A 6,030-nucleotide genomic window follows, 5' to 3' on the forward strand; every position below is an offset into this window, starting at 1 on the left:
ATTTATCCCACCAATACGTGTTTGTTTACTTACGGACGCGATCTGAGCTCCTGCGTGATCTGGATCTTTTCAGAGAATTAAGTTTGGACCTTTCAAAGAGGAACAGAGCCGTTCCTTCACTTTGTGTAATAGTTGCACTTTTAGTTGATTTAATGAATGACCAAGTAACTTCTCTACAAAGAAAGGGCATCGCAGCAAATTTGCCTCGGCCGTTTTACCGTGTTTAAAGCACTAGTCTATCGATGAAGGACTTTTGGGAACAGCAATTTTATTCTCTACCGTTCGTTGTGACTTTGATTCTCGATGTTATTTAATCAAGAGAGCTTTACAGAATTAAAGTTCTCCCCGACCAATTCCGTCTTCTTTAGTTAATGCGGATTCTTGTCGGTACAAGTCAGATCTACGTAAGTTTATAGCATTTGTCAGGCAGCTCTCTGGTCGATCGCTGGTTGATCTCCAATCTAGACGATCAATCTAGACTAAAATAATTCCCGATCGGTTTAAACACGGTTTTGACTTTTCAGGGGGTGTTACTCAATGGAACAGCTTTTGGCGTTTGTCAATATTGCTGACTACATACTGCATTGTACACAAATAAATTCATTTGAGTTAGGGAACAGCACTCGTAAACGTTTTGATGAGAAACGTCAATCATGTTTTTCGCGCCAAAAATTTACGCTCTGATTCACATTGCTGCAAGTGAAACAAGTCGACCTTTCACGACCTGCATCGCTCGCGCTCGCCCTCCTGACTTCGTCGCACGAAGATTACCCTCTCGCTTCGCTCGAGGAAGACAAGTAAGTCAAGGATTAAGAAAAGGTCGACTTTTGGCAAGTCTATGGCGATCCGAGTAAATTGTGTAGCTGAACATCTTTGCCGTGTTGCGATCTTAAACCCTTTTCAAGAGTCATATCTCCTTTGGAGAGCGAATAATTCCTTTCGAGAGAGCTAAAACGAATCATGATAAACTCCTTCGCGAAAACAACAGTCCTGTGACTAGGCTCAAATTGCATTGCACATATAAATTTGCATAAACTTTCAAGTTGTGTATTTTGTGGATAGCTTCCAAGAATTAATTTGTGACCCTTAGCACAGTTTAGGAAGAAATATTCAAGCTACATATTTTTATTGAATCAAGGCAGGATTATTTTTAAAAAGGACTCTCATTTATAAGGGAAGCTGCGGCATTCTGTTTTGCTATTTATTTTTCGGGTTTCATGCTCGTCTAGTTCATGTCACGCAACATGATTTTCTTTTACAGTCAGACACAGTTTTCTAGAAGAATTGGCGATTGCTAAGACTGCTAAATATATTTGAACTACTAGTGAAATAACTGGCTAAACTATCGTCAATGCAGATTTTCCTTAGGACTTGGCAGGAAATTAATATATTTACAAAATCTGCAAAAAACTTTATACTGTACTATATAAAAAAATTTTGCATTACAGAATAAAGTTCTTCGCACAATTTCTTTTATATAGTCCTATCTCACTTTGCTGCAAAATTTGCATAAGTGTAAATACCGCCAAAGGTACGATATAAACGTTTTCTTCGAGTTTCCTGAGCTTCTGGGAGAAGTTGATTAAACCAGAGAAATCACAAACGCATCTTGTGTACAGTAGGATAAATTGCTCTGCAGTTTCTACATCAGTGTTGTTTGTAGAGACAAAACTGAGTACGAAGACAAGTTCATTACCTACGGGTAACCCGAAAACACTGACCCCCGGTCCGCGGACCCCCACAACGGACCGGGTCCGCGGACTATCCTACGGACCGGTCCATGGACTACCCCTACGGACCCCCTCTACGGACCACCCTAAAATAGCGTAAAAATAATAAATAAAGATTTCACTTATGGGTTTTCTAATAGATGACTCGTGTCGTTGATTTTTCGATTTTTACATTGTGCAAATGTAACAGACTTGGGTTTTTAACACCCCAGCCCCCCTCCCAAAAAAAAAAAATGTCTAAAAGCTGTTTTCAGGTAAGAAGGAAAGTTCTTACATTCCATTCGTCGCTCAATCTGGCTATGGAAGATATATTTTTAGACCGTTAATTGTTGTTTGTATCTGTTATTCCGCTAAGCAAATTGTGAAGCCTGGAACGAGTTCACGAACCCACGGGAGAATGGGCTGAACAAAATGGCAGAGGAGATAGAGCACAAATTTCGAGGCTTCTCGGAGGCTTCCCCGTACGCTTCTTTCGTCTACTTTTATGGCCACAGCAAAGGAAATAGTAATGTGTAATGATTTAAATTGCACCCGAGCCTGAATCCAGGTCTGTTACATTTGCACAATGTACTGTTCGAAATTTCGCTGTCACGAGTAATCTATTAGACAACCCGTAACTGAAATATTTATTTATTATTTCTATTATATTTTGGGGGGTGGTCCGTAGAGGGGGTCCGTAGGGGGAGTCCGTGGACCGGTCCATAGGTTGTTCGCGGACCCTGTCCGTAGTGCGGGTCCGCGGACCGGGGGTCAGTGTTTTCGGGTTACCATTACCATACAGTTCGTTCAGATAACAAAACTCGCTTGCTCTTGTTTAATACCGGCGTCGACAAAACCGTGATCGGATCGGATCACGGTTCGGATCACGGATCGGATCACGGATCGTTTCCTCTCTTTCTTAGTAGAAGAAAAACAAAAAGCGATAACTCGCTTAAAAGGCTCCGGATCGAGCTGAGAAGCGAGATGACAATAGAAAAGACAACAAGGCATTGAGGTAAGTCATTTTTATTGCAAAAATATCAAAATTTCAGCTATAAAGTCGATTACCGTTTTCCCCCATACAAACCTTTATAAATTCAAACCGTTGTAACACAGCACCACCATACGCTGCAAGGCGAAGGTCACGTTTCGCGTAACCAAACTCGGTGGTTATGTAATAGTAGATGTCGGCGGTAAATATGTCACGTTTCACGCGCTGAACGTTCGCATAAAGGAGGCCCTATTAAGGGGGGTACCCATGTCCCCTGTCTGAAATTCGCCACCAGCCATGTCGGCATTTCGCAAGATTCCTATGTCGCCTGTCGGAATTTCGTCTCAGAGGAGTTGTGTCGGGAACTATTATTTCTCACGCATTGAAGGTTCCTTGCTGTTTTAGTCAAGTACATATATAATTAAGTATCTCTTTGGATATAATTTACTCCTTGTATGCTTTGCACTTGCTTTGAACACTTTTCAGCACTAGGAATTCTTTTGCAGAGCCAGCATTTCTCCGGTCGGTGGGTTTAATGATTGCTTTTTGGTTACTTTTAAAGCATCACATTTCGACTCAGAATGAAGGAAAAGACTTCTTAGCTACTTCAAGTTTTCAAAATTTTCTAAGGGGCTGAGGGCATGCTGGGGGGCATATTGGGGGCATGCTTCCTAAGGGCTTGGGCATGCTTTCGAGCGCTGAAGTTGCTAACCTCCTAGGGGATGTGGGGGCATGCTCCCCCGGGAAATTTTGAAATTTAGACGCTTGGAATTGCTGTTTTCAGCCATTTTCCGGTCAGTATTTGGACCTAAAGTACAGTCGAACCTATGACTATTTTTACCATGTTTCTGTTTAACAACAGTTTTTTAACTCAAAATCTCAACGGCCTCAATCAGATAATCTCTCCTATCTATAATCTTCCTTTGAATTTGGCCTAACCCTTATCTTCTGCTGAGAAGACCTTGGCAGCTTTCCCGTCTCTCTTTTCCTTCCATAGTGCCATTTGCTGATAATACAGCTTCATATTCTTTTACTGGTGACTCACTAATAAAAATATGAAGCAGACGGTCGAAGATCTCTTTCCTTTTTCCTTAAGCGTGTTTTTAGGCGTTTTAGGGCACTGCTCACTCAGCTGAGAGTGAGAAGAAATACTCAGCAATGACGGACTCGATTTATTCGACGTGGACGTTTTAGCATATATAAGAAAGCCTGTGTTTCACGACCCGTCGACATCGCGCGTGAGAGAAGAAAACACATTTAAAACTCTGGAAATGCGTCTTCACTTCGACTCAGACGTTTAAGACAATCACTGCATTCTCAGTTCCGAAATTCGTTGTCGGTCTATCTTGCCACTGGTGTCGCTTTCTCTATTTCGCTGGAGTAGTCTGTCGTTCGTCGCCAATTCATAGCTCTCATGTCGCCGTTTCAAGGCCATGTCGCTTGTCGGAATTTACCCCTAACAGGGTCTCATAAAGATTAAGGTGATTCCTCACATTTGCCTTGCGCATCCTTACTGCGCATAAGTTTTGGCGTCACTAGCGCGCACTCGTACACGCGCATATTGAAAACATGGCGGATTTGCCTTGATTTTGAGTTCTGTCAGTTGAAAAATGGCTATAGCTCACTAACGAGCTCGGGCACCCCAATTTGTTTTCCAGTCGTTTTAATCAGCTAATCATTAGCTTTGCGTGAGAAAAGACTGATCTGATTTCTATTGCTGAAAATTGAAGAAATAAGGAAAATAGCAGCTGCACTGTAGTCATTTCTATTTTGTAGTTCGATAGCCGTGGCGAGCAATTTGGTTCCAATATTTTAACAAAGATTCAGCTGTCTGTCAAAATCAAACTTAAAAGTTTATTTGTGTCCGACACAAGTATTGATTGTAGTTTGAGGCGTGTTTTCATGAGTCTGGGTTCATAACGATTTACAATAACTTGGAATGCGTTCTTGTAACAAGCATTCAATAATGCCAAAATGGGATATTTTCAATGCCTCACTGCTCCTTAACGAGCGTGGGCACCCCTCATTTTTATTTTATAATTTAAGTTCTCATATAATAAATATTCAGTGGACAAAGTTTGAACAAAAATCTATTGACAGTTTTATTTCAGGGAAATTGTCTTAAAAAATAAATAAATAATAGCTCCTTGCATTGTGAGCTTGGGCCGCCTGTGCTGTGACCAGCTCCCAGTTGGCTTGATATTATAAAAGAAGAAAGGAATATCACACCTGAATTAAATGAAACGTTCTGCCCACAGTCGTCACTCTAGGGTAATTTGCTCAACAAAATTTTGAATTTTATAATCTTGAATTTTGAATTTTGAATTTTTTCCTTGATCCGATCCGTGATCCGGTCCGATCCTGGTTTTGTCCACGCCGCAGTGTAATTTCCACTGCACAGCAAAGCCAGCAAAACCCAGGCACTGATCGCGGGAGCTAACATCGGTGTCATTAATATTCAGTTGCTGGTTCTCCCTTCTTCAAGAGAATCCAAGAGGTCGACAAATAGCTTGAAACGACGCTGACATTTAACTGAGTCTTCGGACGAAGAAGGTTTGTGAACAATTTTAGTGAAGCGTGAAGGGAAGCGGTTCTGACATATTTTTGACCGGCAGGTATATTTTGCAGGTTGCAGGTTGAAATTTAATTATAACTGGAAAACCGCTGGCACTAAAAATAATTAAGAACCTATATACTCGTCAGGGGTTCTTACATAAAGTAAATCGCCCCTTTCACATAATGAAAACACGATCGATCCGCTATAAGTACTTATCGATCACCACGCTGAGACCAGTGAAATCTCTTCAAAGCCATCTGGATGGCCGCTCCACAGCTCCCTCAACAACAGAAGATTGCCATCACAAATGAAGCAAATAAATAAAGAAATGAAATAATATAAGATTTTAACCGACGGAATATGCTAGCACAAGTTCATTGTGCTTTCATTTTAGTACTCACAGGGAAGAAACCAAATTCAACAGATATTTCAGATGTTTCTTCAAAAACAATAATTCATTGCAGGCTTAAAATCATAGGAATATTCTCTCCTCCCATCGCTTCGGCCGGGTTAGCACTTTGGTGGAAGCCACCTTTCTGAGCGATCGTAAACAGCGCCATGTAACAGTCACGGTAAGTCTACCATCTGTACGTTTCTTTCAAGTGCCAGCGGTTTTCCAGTTATAATTAAATTTCAACCTGCAACCTGCAACCTGCAAAATATACCTGCCGATGTTTGACACCTTATGTCAACCTTCCGTTGGTTTTTTAGACAGGTTAGCCAATCCATTAGCATGAACTGTAATTGTGGACTTACACTGAAAACCAAAAATA

The 6,030-nt window shown here is 41.1% G+C and overlaps 1 long non-coding RNA gene across 1 annotated transcript in view; it reads right to left on the bottom strand.

Moving 5' to 3' along the window:
- Positions 1 to 6,030, bottom strand: part of LOC149105299 (uncharacterized) — a 341,662-nt gene that overhangs the window by 287,963 nt on the left and 47,669 nt on the right. The gene's annotated exons all lie outside the window — the stretch shown is intronic.

Source organism: Orbicella faveolata, unplaced genomic scaffold, assembly GCF_042242905.1.
Source record: "Orbicella faveolata isolate gen_17 unplaced genomic scaffold, um_ofav_v1 contig_34, whole genome shotgun sequence".
In the NCBI taxonomy this organism is placed as follows: domain Eukaryota; kingdom Metazoa; phylum Cnidaria; class Anthozoa; order Scleractinia; family Merulinidae; genus Orbicella; species Orbicella faveolata.